The following is a 19,517-nucleotide window of genomic DNA, read 5'->3' as shown; positions in this document are numbered from 1 at the left end:
AAAATATCTCTAATTAAATTATTTTAATGTTTGTTATTATGAGTGGCTCAGTCGTTAAGCGTCTGCCTTCGGCTCAGGTCATGATCCCGGAGTCCTGGGATCGAGCCCCACATCGGGCTCCCGGCTCGGCGGGGAGCCTGCTTCTCCCTCTGACCCTCCCCCCTCTCATGCTGTTTCTCTCTCGCTCGCTCTCTAATAAATAAATAAATAAAATCTTTAAAAAAAAAAAAAAAAAGACTGAAAAACAGTTTGTGAAAAAATAGTTTTAGTATTTAATTCTGGTGTTAATTTTGAAAAAATAAAAGAAACATTTAAAAAAAACCCAGAAAACAGACTTGCCAAATTGTCTAAGAAGTATTCATTTTAAGGGCACTATATGCTGTATAGTGAGTGCTTCATAATTTAAAATTTTTATGCACATGCCTAATTGCACTTAGATCCTCAAAGGATCTTTTGGGGGAGGTATGGCAGGTATTCATTACTTTAGAAAAGAGGTTGAATTCTTTTCAAAAACTTGTTTCTGTACTTTTGGGGGGGAATAATTCTTCATTTTTAGCAATAATTCTTGATGTCTGTAACATGCTAAATTTTATTAATTCTAAGTTTAATTCTAAATTTTATTAATTCTTTTTAGCACCAAAACATTTACAAACAGTGAAATCTAAAAATCATGAGCTTGGGCTTCCATTACCTGCACAGGTACAAACCTCAAAAGCCCCAGCATTAAAGCTTACAGAGTGGGTGTCCCTGGGGAAGATCATTTTCCAGAGGTAAGAGTGGAGCACTCTTTTATCCCTAGGAACCAACCAAATGGTCAGAGTAATATTTGAAGGAGGTGATGAATCAGATATATTTACCAATACGCTACAAGCTGATATCAAAATATGATTGCAGATTCAGAATTCAAATGCCAACATCAGTGACTTGTTCTTCAGAAATATCACATAATCAATGCTCTTAGTATCCGAAAGAATGTCATTGTGTGGAAAAGCAAAAAATTAAAAACTCTAGATCTAAAAGTGACTTAGAAGAGTTCAGTTCCAGGGCACCTGGGTGGCTCAGTCAGTTAAGCCTCTGACTCTTGATTTCAGCTCAGGTCATGATCTCGGGTCATGCTCTCAGGGTCATGAGATTGAGCCCATGGCAGGCCCCATGCTGGGTGTGAAGTCTGCTTAGGATTCTCTCTCTGCCCTTCCCTCCCCCCCCCCCCACCACATGCATGCTCTCTCTCTCTCTCTTTCTCAAAAGAAGGAAAAAAAGGGCGCCTGGGTGGCTCAGTCGTTAAGCGGCTGCCTTCGGCTCAGGTTATGATCCCAGGGTCTTGGGATTGAGCCCCACATTGGGCTCCCTGCTCAGCGGGGACCCTGCTTCTCCCTCTCACACTCCCCCTGCTTGTGTTCCCTCTTTCGCTGTCTCTCTCTCTGTCAAATAAATAAATAAAATCTTTAAAAAAAAAAGTTTAGTTCCAAATGTATAGAAATTATAGGATGTAATTAATTTATTTTACTTACATATTTTGTGTATGTGTATGATGAAATCTACCTCTAAGGGTAAATAAGTTCTTCCAATACATATGGAAATTCTAGATGTTAGAAAGCACATAATTTAACTGGCTGGATGTTTTCCTTCTCAGTGGGTGGGTCTACCAAAAGGTGATATATCAGATTTGAGTACTGCTATGCTAAATACTTAGTATCCTAAGTTCTGTTTTGCAGCTATTTTGTCCCATTTCTCTGTCAGTCGACTCTAGTACCACAACATTTTAGTTATTTTACGCATCTAGCACATGCTAACATTTTAGGGTCAGAAATTACTTCTTTACTGCTCTTCATTTGTAAAAATACTTTTGGCTATTCCTTCTTGTTAATTTCAAATTTAACTTCTGATTTACTGTCCGTCCCCTTTCAAGCAGTCCCCCCACCTGGATGAAGCTGAATCGTAGTCATGATTAATCAGTATTCACTGTTCGGAATCTAGAAACACAAGATGATTTTCCGCTTTTTCAAATTTTATTGTATGTTGTTGGGTGAAGAGCTTCTTTTTCTTTTTTCTTAATATAGGGGACCTATCTTTCTTGTTCACTCTAATCTCTAACATATTATTTCCTCTGTTTATTTCTGAATGATGAACAATAGATTTCATGAAGATTTTCCTAAGAACACGTGGGTTAAGGTTGTGATACACAAGGTGCTAGTCTTTGGTTGTGTGGAACGGAGACGTAGAGAACACTACATCTCTGGTCAGGCTACAGATCTGAAGCTAGACGTGAAGTTATGGATGATCTAATTTCACACTGTCTTCTTTTTTTTTGTAAAGAAAATAATCCTCCACATACTACATATTATGCCTGTCACATTTAAAATCTTAAATGTGCAATATGCTTGACTCATCCAGTATATTTATCCTTTGCTACAATAATGTTCAGCAAGGCAGAATTAACTACCCTCATATATTAGAGTTGTTCATGCAAACTCTTTTGAAATGTCTTTTAAAATGTTAAAGAAATCACCAACTGTAATCGATTTTTTGTTTTTTTAATTTATTTTTATTTTTTTTAAGACTTTTTATTTATTTGACAGAGAGAGACACAGTGAGAGAGGGAACACAAGCAGGGGGAGTGGGAGAGGGAGAAGCAGGCTTCCCGCTGAGCAGGGAGCCCGATGCGGGGCTCGATCCCAGGACCCTGGGATCATGACCTGAGCTGAAGGCAGATGCTTAATGACTGAGCAACCCAGGTGCCCCTGTGATCAATTTTTTTAAAAGAAAGACAAGGAATTTGCTTTAATATCTGAAACATGGAAACTGATGATTTAGTAAAACATGTTGTTAAAAGAAGAAATATGTATCTAATTGAAACATCTGAGGTAAGTGAATTATCAGAAATGCAATTTAGAATTTTTAAATTATCAATTAAATAGGAAATTGGATTTCATTCGTTTCACCCCAGAACTATCTTTGAAAGTTTAGGAGAAAGAAAGTCTGTATTTCAGACCAATGACAGTTCTTGTTCATACCTATACATAATTGGTAAATAGGAGTAAATGCCTTAAAATATTTATTGAGATTCTGCAGGCTCTTCAAAAAGTGAGAAATCTAAAAGCAAAAGAAATTATGATTTTTTAAAAAGATTTTATTTATTTATTTGGAGAGAGGGAGCGCAAGGAGGTGGAGGGGCAGAGGGAGAGGGAGAGAGAATCTCAAGCAGACTCCCCGCTGAGCACGGAGCCCAATGCAGGGTTCGATCTCACAACCCTGAGTTCAGGACCTGAGCCAAAATCAAGAGCCACCCAGGTGATCCAGAAATTATGATGTTCTTATAAATTGTGCAAGTAATTCTTCTGTTGAAATTATGGACAATATAAATGAGAATTCTTATATTTTTGTAATTTTCAAAACATCACTTCTGTGGATACCTAATGATAAAAAAAGCCATAATGACTAAAAATACAGGAAGGGAGGGTTTGGAGAAGATGCTATTTTACAATATTTGAAGAGCAGTGTTTTTCTTTTTTTTTTTTTTTAAAGATTTTTTATTTATTTATTTGAGACAGAGAGAATGAGAGAGAGAGAGAGAGCACATGAGAGGGGGGAGGGTCAGAGGGAGAAGCAGACTCCTTGCTGAGCAGGGAGCCCGATGCGGGACTCGATCCAGGGACTCCAGGATCATGACCTGAGCCGAAGGCAGTCGCTTAACCAACTGAGCCACCCAGGCGCCCGAAGAGCAGTGTTTTTCTGACATTTAACGGTCAAACTCTAAGAACTATTTCCTTTACAATAATTCTTCACTATGTATTACCCAAGTTTTGAAGAAAATGTTTCTGAGCTGTGATGCGTCCCTCAGCATAGCCATGGATCAATCAGACACCGGGTTCTAACTTGTCTTAACTGGATTGCAAATTCCAGTACGTTGTCTTCACCAAAGTAAATTGTCCCTACAATGGCAAATATCTGACATCCTACCTGATCATTTAGAAAAGTAGAAGTCATTTACTTAGGAAAAATATATTGAAATAAAATTAGTTCGTTATATGTGTCTTGAACTGATATATCAAACACACCTGCTTATGCAAGGCTGGTGTCTGTTAACCTACCACGTTTTCCTTTGCACTAGCGTTTACTAGAGCATTACTTTTGGCCCCTCAGTTAAACAATTGAATCCAATAGTTAGGTACCTTAAGAGCATTTAGAGAAAACACAATAAAGTTACTAAAGATCTGAGTAAAAATAATACCCCTATTAGAAATGTGAGAGACTGGCATTAATTTGAAAAAGAGATGCTAGAACAGTCTGGAGAATAATATGTATGAACATTGTAATGCAAGGTCAGTGAACAGCTGGTTCTCCATTTTTATGAACACTACTAAGTGGAGTGGACTGAAAATTAAGCAGAGACTTTTTTTTTTCCAGCAAAAAGCTCTTTAAGTATATATTGTTAAGGGAGGCAGGCAAACATTCTTTCTAAGTGGCTTCGTGGAATTGTGCCTGACTGAGATGGACTTGGTATATGGACGAGACGGTAAATGAAGGAATTGATAAATGTTCCGTCAAGCTATAAATGTTCCAGTAATGATGCTGTCCTTTTTTTGATGGCAGATGCCTACGTGTTCTAATCAGTGTGCAGTTTTTTCTCCTGTCCTTTGTATGATTCAACAGGTTAAATGAAAGGGTGGGATCTGGCCAAACGGGGTTGTTCTTAAGGTATGTTAGTGTCCTTTTGGATTAATTATAAGAGGTTGGCTGCAAGCACCTGATAAAACTGTTAGGGGTCATCATGATGTTGACATTTCTTTCCCATTTCAATACTCCAGTAAGCAAAGGCCAAGACAGATAGACCTTCCCCACTGTCTTTACAGCACAAGATGCTATGCCAAAGAGAGAACACACAGACACACACACACAGACCCAGATGCACGCATGCCTACACCCACACACAACCTGAGAAGTCTGAAATGCCAGAAGTCACACAGTTTGTTAATGACAGGGCCAACATGATGCCTTAGAACCACTCATTTGTTTTTCCTACTTCACTACACTTTCAATCAGCAATTTTAGTCATCGCAGTTTTTTGCACCAGAGTTTCACAGAATGTCCTCTAATTAAATGTGAACAAAAAGGAAATTGAAAGAAAATGGCATTTTGCTTTAGATACTAAATACATTCCAAGAGGAAATGAAACTCTTCCCTAGTGGTGCGGCTGAGAACAAGGAGGAACAGATGTCAAACACATACCAGCCGCGACTTAAAAGTGAGCCTTATCTAGTTGATGATGCCACGTAGCATCCATGAATAATGAATGGATGCGTATGTACTGAGTCCCTACTAAGAGCTCTGGGATGCCCTGCTTCTGTTAACAATAAGATAAAAGCACTGTTCTCATGGGGGGCGGGGGAGTGTTTAGGTAGCTGGGCAAAAATATTAATGCAAGATGCAGATAAAAAGGGACGTACTCATGGAAAAGACTACAAAGACAACATGTGTTCATCCAGAGAACTGATAGGGCATAGCCACTAATTTTTGTCATCATAGATTGAAAGGTTTTTATTTGTTTGTTTTTGTGGAGCTCCTTCTAAGCAAGGAGGAAGGGGGTGGGGGATGACTTAGCACAAAGAACCATGATTAGAATGGTCGGGGGCAGGGGGTCTGATGTTCTTTCAGGAGGCAAGAGGCTATATTTTGGAGCTCTTTGGACCATCAAAAAGAAAGCTAGTAGAGCATGGTTAGGAATCCAGATTCTGTGACTAAAACCTGCCTTGGTCATTTGACATGCTTATTTCAAACTTTCTGAATGTTATAATAACAAAAGATGGGTGGGAGAGAAAAGAAGATTTCAGAGCTAGAAATGAAATAGGATAAAAGCCCAGGCAGAGACAGATGCAAGGAGAAAGTAGAGAACACTGGGCAGATATTACTAATATAAATTAGACTCACCACCGTCCCAGTCCTAAACTCTCAGCTGGTCGAGAGCTTGAACCAAATAAAGAATCAGAGCTTCCTGAAATCAAAAGCTCTGGTAGAGGTCATCTTGTCAAGCTTCTGAATCTTTATTCTGTCATTAATCTTATGGGTCTAATTGATAATGGGTCCCATTGGTAATGCTCTGGAATATTTTTCCCGGATTGGCAATTCCTAGTTTTCCAAAACACACAAAATTATTTATCTCTACTAAGTTGCCCGTCAGCATCAGCTTTTCTTCTTTGTTTTGTGGTAAAATACTGTAGGCCTACGATAGGAAATTCTTTTACCTTGAGCATCAGAGGTACTGCAAGTCTGCCCCTGAAGCACTTATCGCAAGATGGCAGACTTTTATTCATGACTTTGGGAGAATAACACAATTCTGTGGCCTTTCAGAGGTGGCTCAGGGATCTGGAGATGAGATGAACTGTGGCTACTAAAGCCATAGATTTATTAGCAATATATAGTCTCTTTTCCACACTGGCTCTCAATAGTCATGAAGCAACAGAAACCTTGATTACAGCAAAACCAACACAATCTTAGTTAAAATCAAACCCAGCTAGGATTCTGAACGTCTCTTCTAACCAATCCTTTGGTGTTCCCTCAAATGTTAATTAATTGGTTCAGAAGATCTCTTTTGAAAACTTTTTCTGGCATGTGTAGCTCTTTTCTTGTTCATGCTGTTAATTGTCACTGTATACATTAAAGTCATGCATCTTTGGAATCACATGTTTGTTCCCACTTTCCTTTCAATATATTAAGATTATCTGCCTTTTATCTGCTCTCAGTAGGAATATTAACAGATTGGTCTTTATATCTTCTTGTCTCATTAGCACCACGCAAAATAGATATTAACCAAGATAATAAGTTCTTTTTAATTTCTTCTTTTCATAATTAAAATATTACATAATGGGGGTGCCTGGGTGGCTCAGTCGCTTGAGTATCCAACTCTGGATTTCAGCACAGGTCATGATCTCAGCCTGAGATCAAGCCCCACACCTGCTTCCATGCTCAGCATGGAGTCTGCTTGAGATTCTCCCTCTTCCTCTGCCCCTCCCCCCCACTTGCGCTTTCTCTAAATAAATAAATAAATAAAGTCTTTTAAAAAATACATTATGGATTTTCAATATAAAAAAGTTGAGTGATGGAATGAATTCCTGTGTATCCATTAATTAGTTTCAAAATAATCTTGAACTCATTCCCCCTACCTTAATTTTGTTGTTGCTTTGATAGAGAATTTTCAAATATGGCTGAGATTGAAATCATAGTATATTATTTTTCTATTGCTGCATAACAAAATGCCACAAAGCCTGGACCTTTAGTCAAAGGGTTTGCCTGATTAGGTCAGGCCCATCCAAGATAATTTCCCTCTTGATAAATTCAGAGTCAACTACCAAGGGTTCCATATTACATCTAAAAAATCTCTTCACCTTTGCCAGATTCTATTTGCTAGAATTGAGTTGCAGTTTCTTTCAGCATTCTAGGTAAGGTGCTAGAAACAGGGATTACAAACAGGAATCTCAGGGGTAGGGATCATTGAGCTCATCTTAGAATTTTGTAGACCACACATGGCCTAACTCAGCAACAGCCTTTTACCCCAAATAGTATTTCTCATTTCTGTGGGTTTTTTTTTTTTATTATTTCTTGAAATACATGTGGGGTAATGAAGAAGGAAAGAAAAACTAACTGCAAACTTGTACAGGTATGAAAAATTTCAAGTATATGAAAGGAAGACTTGGGATTAAAAGAATTGAGAAAATAAAATAAGTTTACTCGAAAAGGAGTTGTAACAACACTTGATTTCAGAAGAATTGGCCCATCAAATAAAATACAAAATGTGTATTTAAAGGAAATAATGCAAAATTATTAAGATTACCAAATTAGCATTACTTTAAAAGTTTTTTATGTGGGTTTTATATTTACGTTGTTTTTTTTTTTAATTTTTATCAACGTGTAAGAAATTTAAGATGGAACAAATGTTTTGTACATGATTTGCATTAAATTGCCATTAACTAAATGATGCCTATTGATTTTTTAGAGCTCTAAGTAAAATAGAAATTCTTAGCTTATCAATGTCTTAGAAAAATCACTTGCTTCATTAAAAAAACTTCACTGAACCTCTCTTTTTTTAAATTTGTTTTTTTTTCCTTGTACCTCAGGTATAGACTGTTGAATAAATCATAATTTTTATTATAACACAAAATGTGATTCCTGTTTATTGTTTTAGCTTACTTTATATTCTTTGTCAGTTGAAAGGCTCCCAAATTATTTGTCTTGGCTGTCAGCATTATCTAAGTTTTTCTGAACTTAGTTACTGTGGTGTCAATGAGTAAGGAATATTGTTTTCTGAAGTGGCATTTTATTGTGTTTGTTATGGGGCATCTGATGTTAATCATCATCTCTATTCCCCTCCATGAAAGCTATAATAAAATCTGTATCACTTTCTTAGGCTTAAAACAAGTTAATTTACTTGAAAGGAGTTAAAGGAACTTGCCAAACATCGGTCTTTCTTGATGAGTGTAAAAAAGAGCCAGTATATGCAGAGGAAAGTGAGACTTTACAAGATTAAGTACACTTTCAAGGTCACAGAACCAGGAACTGGCAGACTTGGGGCTCCAATAAAGAATTCCAAAGTCCATATTTTGAACCAGTTTTTAGGGTTTTGTTTTGTTTCACATCACATTAATGGTGTGTTCTTTGTTTTTCCATATATGTTGTGTGGTATTCATTATGTAACAGTATCACAATTTTTCAATTGAAATATTTTATTTTTAGTTTTTGTATAAATGTAGCTAGAATTAGAAAGACTGAACAAAATCATAATTTTTTAATAGTTGTAAAACTGTTCCTTTCAGAATAGTCTCCTATAGATTTTGCATACTTTTTCCCACAAAGCTGTAATTGATTTAAAAAAATTGAAGCCAATTCTTAAATAATTAACTTTTTAGTCTGTGTCCTTATGCCTTTTGTTGTCTTAAATATGTAAAATCTCCAATCTTTCAAAGGAGGTTTGATTTTTACAAATGAATGTAGAACTCATTAAGAACAGATATGGTAGATGAAATCTATAATCAAGATGAATAATAAATTGGTTTTTTTCTTCAAAACTACTTCATCATCATTAGAACATGGTTAACTCCTGTAGTGCCATAAAGAGTATGTATAATCTGTAAAATGTCTATAAAACTATCCTCATATTTGAGGGGCTAATTATAAATAATGACAACTGATATCAAAGAAAAAAATCTACATAATCTCAGACTTTTGATAAATGTAATTCTCCCATATGAGAAGTATTTTAATAATTTATGATGTTTGCATTTTATTTTCAAATCTTACTTGAATTACACTGTGCATAATTTAACGTTTTTCCCGAATTCAGTTTTTTTCTCCAAATCCTTGAAAGATCAAGACAAATGTCTAATCTCTACTAATTCTCAAATTTTGTGACAAATTCATCCAGTAAATACTCTTCATGTTAATTTTTTCTTTGAACTCAGTGTTTTTATTTAAATTTATTTTTTTATTTTTTATTTTTTATTTTTATTTTTTTTTTAAAGATTTTATTTATTTATTTGAGACAGAGAGAATGAGAGAGAGAGAGAGAGCACATGAGATGGGGGAGGGTCAGAGGGAGAAGCAGGCTCCCTGCCGAGCAGGGAGCCCGATGCGGGACTCGATCCAGGGACTCCAGGATCATGACTTGAGCCGAAGGCAGTCGCTTAACCAACTGAGCCACCCAGGCGCCCCTTAAATTTATTTTTTTAAAGATATTATTTATTTGTTTGAGAGAGAGTGAGCAAGAGAGAGCAGGAGCGAGGGGAGGGGCAAAGGGAGAGGGAGAAGCAGACTCCCGGCTGAGCAGGGAGCCCTGTGCAGGGCTTGAGCCCAGGACACCGGGATCATGACCTGAGCCAAAGGCAGACTTTTCTCAAACTAACAATTCATTGGAATGCATCAAATAGCTGACCCCTTCAAAAATTTCATTGGTTTTAGGAATAATTATCACTTCATATATAAGTGAGGAATTTTCTCTTATCTTCTGAGAAGTTTTTCTTTTTCTTTGCCAATCAGATACTTTTTACTTAATTTTGTTCTCTGTAAGCTTTGTGCAGGTCTATGTGTATATTCCATTAAAAGAAATTAAACTTTACACCAATCTAGTATTATTTTTTCATCTAAAGTTCTTCTATCCCAGAATCAGTAGAGAACCTCCACAAATTATCACATCTTCCATTTATCACTTGCATCTTTGTCTTCACGCTTTGATATTTTTCTGCTTACTATTGAAGAATGTCCCTGTGCTCAGTGAATGCTCAGTCCCTTCTTTGCTCCCTTATAAGGCATTATAGCTCAAGTCCTCCCTCTCAGTCTCTCTAGTGGAAAATTCTGTCAGCATACACACGTTTTTTGTTTTTTTTTTCAATAGGCACACATAACCATGAAATCACCTCATCTTCAAAATAATAACAACCAAAACGTGCTTGACTCCAATCTTAGGGCAGATATTTTCTTATTTCTCCTGAACATCTACAGCAAAATCCTTCAAAAGACTCCTTGGTACTTAGCTTTTTAATTCTTCCTCTTTCATTTGAAAAAAAAAATCACCTTTATTAGGCTTTTATCCTCAGCTTTCTACAAAACTGTTCTTGTCAATGCCACAGGTATTAACACATCCGCCTCATTGGTAAGTTCAATACTGAATTCTCCGTTTTCATCTTTCTTGACCCATCAGCAGGTCTTGGCATGGTTGGACATTTCTTCACCCCTGAAACAACTTCTGCATGTGGCTTCAGATAGTGCTTGATCTCGATTTCCCTGCTTCGGAATGGATCACTCCTTATCCTTTTCCTGGCGCCCTTAGCCTCAAATAGTTGAAATGCCATACTTCTCAATCTTTGGGTCTCTCCTCTATCTACATTCATGGACTCCATACAGTTTTGTTTTTAAAATCATGCATAGGTTGATGATTTCCCAAATTTATATCTCTGCTCCTGACCTCTCTTGAAAAGTCCAGACTTATATCCCAGCTACTTATGTGATATCGCCACTTACAGAGATATCTAATAGGCACTTTATTATTAAAATGTTCAAGTCCAAGATTTTTGTTCTTTAAAAATCTGCCCCATTCACAGTGTTTGCCATATTGATTCATAGCAGCTCCATCCCTTCTGTTCTTCAGGTTCTAAATATCCACATTCAAACCATCCTTTCTCTACCCTGAGTAGGTAGCTACCACTTAGCCCCTCCGCTGCTACCACCCTGGACCGACACATGACCATCTCTTGCCCATGATATTTCCATCCTCTCCACGGTAATCCTGACATTTCTAATTTCACTCTATGTTCAAAACAGCAGCGACAGTGATTCTTCATACGCTAAGTGTTAGATCATGTCCTCCTTTTCTGAAAACTTACCAATGGCTTTCTGTTACACTCAAAGTAAAAGCCAAAGCCCTCTCAGTGAAAACACAATAAAGTTACTCAAGATTTGAGTAAAAATAGTTCCCATGTTAGAAATGTGAAAGTCTGGCATCAATTAATGTGAAAAGAGATGCTAGAATACCTGGAGAATAATATATGTGAACATTGTAATGCAGGGTCAGTGAAGAGCTGGTTCTCCATTTTTATGGTGAACACTACTAATTGGAATGGATTTAAAATTTAGCAAAGACTCTATCTGAACTCCTAAGTGTAGATTGTTAAGGGAGGCAGACGAGCTTTCTTTCTGGGCGGCTGTGTGGAGTTGTGCCTGGCTGAGATGGACTTTGTGTATGGATGAGAAAGCTCATTTAAGAATAAAAGCCAAGGGTGCCTGGGTGGCTCAGATGGTTAAGCATTTGCCTTCGGCTCAGGTCATGATCTCAGGGTCCTCGGATCGAGTCCCCCATTGGGCTCCCTACTCAGTGGGGAGCCTGCTTCTCCCTCTCCCTCTGCTGCTCCCCCTGCTTGTGTTCCTCCGCCCCACCCCCACTCCCTCTCCGAGTAAGATAAATAAAATCTTAAAAAAGAAAAGAGTAAAATCCAAAGCCCTCACAGTGACCTACAGGTTCTACCGTCCTGGGCCCTCTACTCCTCTGATGACATCTTGCAGTACTCTGACACAGTCACTCAACTCTGCCCAGAAGGGATTTCTAACTATTCCTCAAACATATTTCTGCTCCATTTGCTGTTTCCTCTGCCTAGATTACCTTTTCCACTGCTTTCTGCATGAGGACCTCCCTCAACCCCTTCACGACCTTGCTCAAATATCATCACTTCAGTGGTGTATTCCCAGACGGATATTTAAAATTGCTAGCCCTCCGTGGGGCGCCTGGGTGGTGCAGTCGGTTAAACGTCTGCTCTTGGTTTCCCCTCAGGTCACGATTTCAGGGTTATGGGATCGAGCCCCATGTCCAGCAGCACGCTCAGTGGACAATCTGCTTGAGATTCTCTCTCTCTCCTCCACTGTCTCTGCCCCTCCCCCGGCACTTTCTCTCTCCCTCTCTCTCTCTCTCGAATAAATAAATAAATCTTAATAAATAAATAAATATATAAGTAAAATTGCTAGCCCCCTGCCCTGCCTCTGCCACCATGACTTTACCCATTCTCTACTCTAGGTTTATTTAGCTTTTCCCCACCTCTAAGGTGTGTATGTTTTAATTATGTATGTATTATCTATCTAGCCCCCATTAGTTTATGAGATCCATTAGGCAGGAACTTTTATATTTTATCTACTAGTACATATCTATTGCTTAAGACATTAAGTCTCATATATTAAATTCTAAATAAATATGTGTTGAGTGAGTTTATATTGATCATTTGTTTTAGTGCCTATGTGAAGAATATACAGAGGTTTATTTACCAAACTGCTGACATCCCAACTAGCTGGCAACCCTAAAAAGTCTTTCTGCAAAAATATGTTTCTTTTCATAGTTACAAGCCACACAGAAACTTAGTATCCACTTTCCTCTAGGATATTCTTATGAATTGGTGTGTGCAAGGATGAAAATTCATTAATCAGTTTAACCATTTTTGCATATTTTCACAAAACATGTGGGCTGGGTTTCAGGTATTCATTCTACAGTTACTTAGCACACTACTTTGCTGTGGTAATTCTGGCAGATTTTTTGCTGTCTTATAAGTTTTTATCAACATTTTCTGATTGTGTCTTCCCACTGAGGCATTTTGAAAATTTCCTTACATTACAACTAAGCATGGCAGTCTAACTGATCAGCAATCTGCATGTCAACAGTAGAGTATATGCTCATACACCTAAAAAAATTCTTAGCTGCATTGGGGTAGAAGAATGTATTGCAACCTGTTAGGTTATTATTACTTATTTTAAATAATTATAATAATAAAATGATAGGCTCTTCTATAGGATAGTTATAATTATTGGTGTCTATGAATGAGAAAATATATACCAACAGAAAGTTTATTTAAATTGATTTACAGTTTAAATTATACTTTATTAATTGCAAAGCCAACTGCATGTGTTTAAAGACATGGCTATCATAATTGGTAATATTTATTCACATTAGCTATCTTGTGCTAAACCCTTTACATATACTGCTACTTTCAGTTGAGGAAATTGACTTTGGCCTAGAAGTTCAGTAACTAGCCCGGGATAATGCAGCTATTAATGGTGAACCAGAATATGGACTCACATATGTCTCCAAAGTCCTGACTTCTAACCATCCTGGAGAGAGAAAGTCAAGGGGAGGGAAGATTGGCTACCACCTTGTAGCCCCGGTGCTATGACCCTTTAGATCAGGTGAGAATATTTGTGAAAAATACTCATTCTTGGGGCGTCTGGGTGGCTCAGTTGGTTAAGTGTCTGCCTTCAGCTCAGGTCATGATCTCAAGGTCCTGGGATCGAGCCCCGAATCGGGCTCCCTGCTCCGCGGGGAGTCTGCTTCTCCTCTCCCTCTGCCGCTCCCCCTGCTTCTGCTCTCTCACTTGCTAGCTCTCTGACAAATAAATAAAATCTTTAAAAAAAATACTCTTTCTTAAGGTAAGTTCTGGTGCTGGTTGAGGCATAATTACACATAGTACAATAACCCTCCACCGTTTGTCTGCACATTTAGATGGCTGTTCTCGCAGAGGAAAGATTGATGCTAGAGGTCAGAAAAACCTGTTCTTGTCTGGTTTTTGTCACCCACCAGTTATGTGACCTTGGACCAGAGACATATGGCTGTAAGATTTAGATTATACGTATAGAAATAAGTATAATGTTCCTAGCTTGATCTACTTCTCAGGGCTTTCTAGATTTAAGTGAAAATGTACTTTATAATATCTAAATATAAGGCATTCTAATTGTTAATATCATTGTAGCTACAGGTATATTTCATTCTTCAGTTCATATTTTATTAGTCTTTTAAGGAATCACATGATGTTCTTATATTGAGTGGGCAACCTGGTCTCTTTCTTAACAGATTCAATTTCAGATCATTAAGGAGGAGAAAGAAATTGAGCTGTGCCTTTGGGCATATTCTGGCCAAGTAAAAAGTGGCATGATTTCAGTGGGGTAAGGAGGAAAATATGAGACACATCAGTGGCATAAATTTATATTTGGAAAAAAAGGATCCATGGAATGGTGTAGCAAGCAGGACTGGCAATAGTCACGGTCTACGGAGTTGACTGTGTGTGGTAATTTTATTGCATATTCAACTGTACAGTATTAACTGGGTCTCAGAGGACATGTGTGATTTCTAAAAATAAGTACAGTCAGAATGCACTTGTAGTTTTAAAATGTTTTCCTGCTTTGTTCAAATTCCATATACATCAAAACAAATAAGCCTTGTCAACCCTGTGTTTTCTTTATCCACTCTTCAATTCTTCTTTACTTATAAGGAAATCAGAATGTAGTTTACATTGCAAACTTAAACAAGATGATAATTTAAATATGCAAAAGCTTGATTTAAGCAATAGCCAAGCACATAGAAATTTATTTTTGTTTAATAGATTTATGTCTAATTAGCTGACCAATGGGGGGTAATGTTAATAGTGCCAGATAACTGAAGTAAATGTTATTTAACAGCATGGGGTTCCAATAACACAGGAGCAACCTTCTAGGCATTATATCATCCAAGCCCAGGAAGCTCCCCCATGGTGGCAGCCCTGCATTATTTAAAATCAGTTCATCATGTTCCTCATGAGGATTGGCCACCTTTCAAAACCCTCTCTGGTCATGAGCTATTTGTGCCTGCTTTGTGATAATAAATCTCTCCTGTAATCTCTAAAACTCATGCAGATGGTGTCCGGAGATTCTATTAGAAAAGAATGCAGAAGAATTCTGCTCCCTGTTTAATCCCTAATTAAATAAAATTAGATTGTATAATTACATAAATTTACAGTGTCCACAATACCTTTATCAAATATCTTTTCATTTTACAGTGTATTTCTTGTTGTCTTATTCAAGCAGGGTTTTTTGACATTTTCGTAACATTTTAACATTTAATAGAAACTATATACATTAATTTTTTATTGTATCTTACATAAGATAGCCCCTACAGAAATTTACATAGGTTAGAAGCACAATGGATGGTTAAAGAAGGCCCAGTCCCATGGGCTGTTCTCAGAGTCAGAGTTCACTGGGAGGAGGGGTTCAGACTACCCAATTAGGTGAGAGGTAAAGACAGGCTAAAACACAGGCACAGGGTTCCATCAATGTCCCAAGGATACACATCTCCCACATAAACACCTATGTGGATTTGTTCCAAGACTTGGGAATTCCCATTACAAAGATGTCTCTCCCCTGAGGCAGAGTCCCAAATACTTTCTCAGTCCCAGCAGCTCTGGCAGGAATAACCTGTCTTTCTCTTCCTTGTATAGAGTGGGAAGACATTTGTGACATGTAGACAGTATTGATCCCTTCCCCCAAAATTTGGTTTATGATTGACTATATCAATCAATAATCCAAACAACGTAGTCTGAGTTATCCTTCAGTGAGAGATAGTCATAAATACTTGTTGAAAGAATGGAAAATTCAAATCCTCCAAAGTCATATGGTTCCCAAAACAAGCTATCAACTGACAGAAGAAATGGCTTCCCATTTGCAGTAGACACTCTACTTTGAGGCAGTGGTTAGGAGGCTTTTTCAGAATTTGGGACCTCTGTGATCTGCACCCATCTCCAGCCATCTGTCTCTGGCCCGGAATATCCATTGGACCTTCAGCAATTTCTTTGACTGAATGATCTTCAAGGATTAGTGAAGGATCAAAAGGCAAGGGTGAAGGAGGGTACTGCGTACCGTCACCCACAACATCTAAGTCCTACTCGGGCTTAGGCATCTGAGGAGGCAACTTCCAGTTGGCAGTGGGCAGCAGGGATCCTCAGAGAGGCTTATAGGAACTGGTTTGTTGTGGGGTACCTCTTCAGACCCTTGGCAGCATTTGAAAAGAACTTGATTCGTGTCCTGACAAATACGGGTAAGGTAGTGTCTGGTCATTGGAAGAGACTGATTGGAATGACAGACATCATCCACAAAGGCCGAGCGCCTCTGACTGAAACAAATTGTATGAGCCCATTGGGCAGCACCATCTGTGGCCAGTATTCGGCGTTCCTTCAGCTGCCTATGTAATAAGGCTTCCCCTCCATAGTGCTGATCATACTGTGGACGACATTTTAGATGCTTTAAGTTTTCTCCTTCTTTGGCCAAAAGTCCCTCTGGACCAATGAAAGGACTACTACCTAGAGCCTCATGTTCCACTTTGTGATTATGTAAAAAAACATGCTGAAGTCAATTAAATCGATGTACAAAGATTGCAAACGAATTAGCTTCTCACACATAATCGGGGCAACTTTTGCTGGTGTGTAGGCACCAGCATGTCCAGAATTCATCCGGCTTCACTGTGGCTACTTTCTGGAGACTGAGACCCCAGTTCTGTCTTAGCATAAGAGCTCATCTGGCCCAAGAATGTGTCACCCATAGGCCCTGAACTGGTCTTCTTCATTTGAGCATGAAATGCCAGGGCATTCCTATGGACATGTTCAGCACCGAAAGACACCCCATCATTCTTCTCAAGTTTTGGAGCAGCACTGGGAGATCTTTTTCCATTCTTCATCAATATATAAGTACACTGCCTGAAGGGTGCATTCTTGTCTCGAGGATATGCTTGAGACGAGGTTGCAAGCACGGGTGATGAGTGAATGAACAAGACAGGGTCTCCTGGGACCTTGGGCACTGGGGTGATCCTCCCCCGATTGGTTGGCAAGACGTGGAATCAGAATCCTGTTCATACCAAAACCTCTGCCACTGCCCTGCGCTACGCCGCTAGCCCTCTGGCCGTGCTAGCCACTTCTCTCTTGGATGCAGTTAGTTGGTTTTAACTCTTGGGCATGTTGTTGGTGGAGGGGCAAACAGAAATACATGTTCATCAAACTAGAACTCTTTCCACTTTTTTTCATTCTCCCTTTGGGTTTCTTGAGTTCTCTATTTTTTATGAGCGTTGCTTTTGTCTTTGTACAATGCAGTGACAAGGGGATATCAATGTCCTTGCTCTTACAGCAAGTCAATAATTAGTCTCTTAACTGTATATTTCAAACAAGAGAAATGACCCTTTCTAGCTGAAAGTCTCAATCGAGGAGACATATGCATGTAAACACAAACATAGGAACATACACACACACATTACAGAGTTTTGTAAAATTAAATGGTATTTTATTTTCTGGGCAGCTCTATCCATTGACATCAGATGGATTATGTCTCAAAGTCTACATTCTTGTTTGAAAACCTTCCACAGGAGATTCTGGGATTATACCCTGAGTTTATAATTCTAACAGTCTATGCATGTAGAATGCAAGTTCCTGACATCTAACTGCTAAGATACTGGTTACCAGCCTTTAGCCTGGAGCTGACAGAGCCTTGAAACTCTATCTCCCTATCTCATCTCCCTGTTGCTTACTAATTAATAGCTGCAAGGTTTCACCAGACATAACTGGCCTCCGGATACCTCCCTCTTCCTTTGAGGTGTGAAGAGGTGCTCACTTCCTGATCCCAGCTCTGACAAGAGGAACATTCTGTCTCAGAAACATTCACATGAAAAAAAAGAAAGGATTAAGAGAGGGGGGAATGAATGGGAGGCCCGAATGAACCAGGTCATAAAACAATAAATTAAATATATCTAATGCCAGATTATTCCAAAAATAATTATAACTGTGTATTTAGAAACTATGAGTTAAGGAGTTGAAAGACATATCGTTTTATTTTTAGGTATTTGGATAACTTCAATAGTAGCTACCTTTAAAGCAATGAACTAATGACAGTTGATACAAAGTGTATTCTTTGACCTCTAATTTGCCAAAAAAAAAAAAGGATGAAATAATTATTAAGATAGGAAAATATGCAAAATGGGTAAATATGCCAGTTTCTTTTTATTATTTCATTTATTTTATCCAAACTGCATAATTAGAGATTCTCTATAGAGTTTGTATGTGGGACTGAAATCAGTGTTTCTTTCTTTTTTTTTTTTTTTTAAAGATTTTATTTATTTATTTGACAGAGATAGAGAGAGAGAGAGCACAAGTAGGCAGAGAGGCAGGCAGAGGGAGAGGGAGAAGCAGGCTCTCCGCTGAGCAGGGAGCCCGATGCAGGACTCGATCCCAGGACCCTGGGATCATGACCTGAGCTGAAGGCAGCCGCTTAACCAACTGAGCCACCCAGGCACCCTGAAATCAATGTTTCATACACAACATCGATTCCTATGGGTTTTCAACTTTACTAGGTCTTGTCAAGGGTCTCCTTCTCCCTTCGAACACATGCATGCACACACACACACACACACACACACACACACTTCTTAAAAATAAAATTACTTTCAGTTTTACCTTAAACTCCTAAGCATGACAACTTGGGAGCCCACTGTAAGTGACATTTCTCCAGGTCACTGCTTATGGTTACAGCTTCTGCACAGAAAATTGTTCTGCCATGTTTTCCCTCAGCTTATCAAGCACAGCTTCCTGTCTTGCAAAAACAAATGCAATGATGGAGGTCATTATAACAGCTTGTTCAATGTAAGCAAAACTGAGTTTCTTAGAACACCATTTGACTAAAGATCAGACGCTTGGGCTCAGTCTGGGAAAAAGAATAATATTGACGGGTTACAGACCTGTGGAGTCTAATGAAAGAAAGATCAAAAGAAATCATTACAGCTGGATTATGAATGTTGAGAAAAGATAGTATTAATGTGTACAGAGTTTTAATAACAGCAAGCTAAAGATTTGTTGATTAGAGTTCATTTTTTATAGAGTATTACCAACCTTAAAAGAATGGCCTTTTTTCATCCCCCCCCCCCAAAAAGAGACAACCTTAGATAATGATGCTTCAACTGAACTCTAAACGTGCACTGAACTGCAAGTGATTGTACGTTAAAAAACAGACCCTACAAGTGTGTGAAAGGAAGACAGTGGTTTATCCTCCTCTCTCCTTGGGTGATGGGGCCAGTGTGGTAGTTGGTGATGTTTCCTCAGGTGAGGAAGATCAGGTGCTTTATACATCACCTCAGTGAGATGGTTCCAACTGGGGCTGTGAATTACTGAATCTTATCTGGGAAGCAGCTGCTGTTATTTATCTTTTGTTGTGGT

At 38.3% G+C, this 19,517-nt stretch overlaps 1 protein-coding gene and 1 pseudogene across 2 annotated transcripts in view; one reads left to right on the top strand and one right to left on the bottom strand.

Annotated features, from left to right (window-relative positions):
- Positions 1-19,517, top strand: part of CNTNAP2 (contactin associated protein 2) — a 1,915,205-nt gene that overhangs the window by 181,119 nt on the left and 1,714,569 nt on the right. The window lies entirely within an intron of this gene.
- On the bottom strand, positions 13,876-18,432 carry LOC116630399 (annotated as a pseudogene).

This window comes from Phoca vitulina, unplaced genomic scaffold, assembly GCF_004348235.1.
Source record: "Phoca vitulina isolate PV1807 unplaced genomic scaffold, GSC_HSeal_1.0 scaffold4, whole genome shotgun sequence".
In the NCBI taxonomy this organism is placed as follows: Eukaryota; Metazoa; Chordata; class Mammalia; order Carnivora; family Phocidae; genus Phoca; species Phoca vitulina.
Note: the sequence above shows the minus strand (reverse complement) of the source record. Positions and strands in the feature narration are given on the sequence as shown.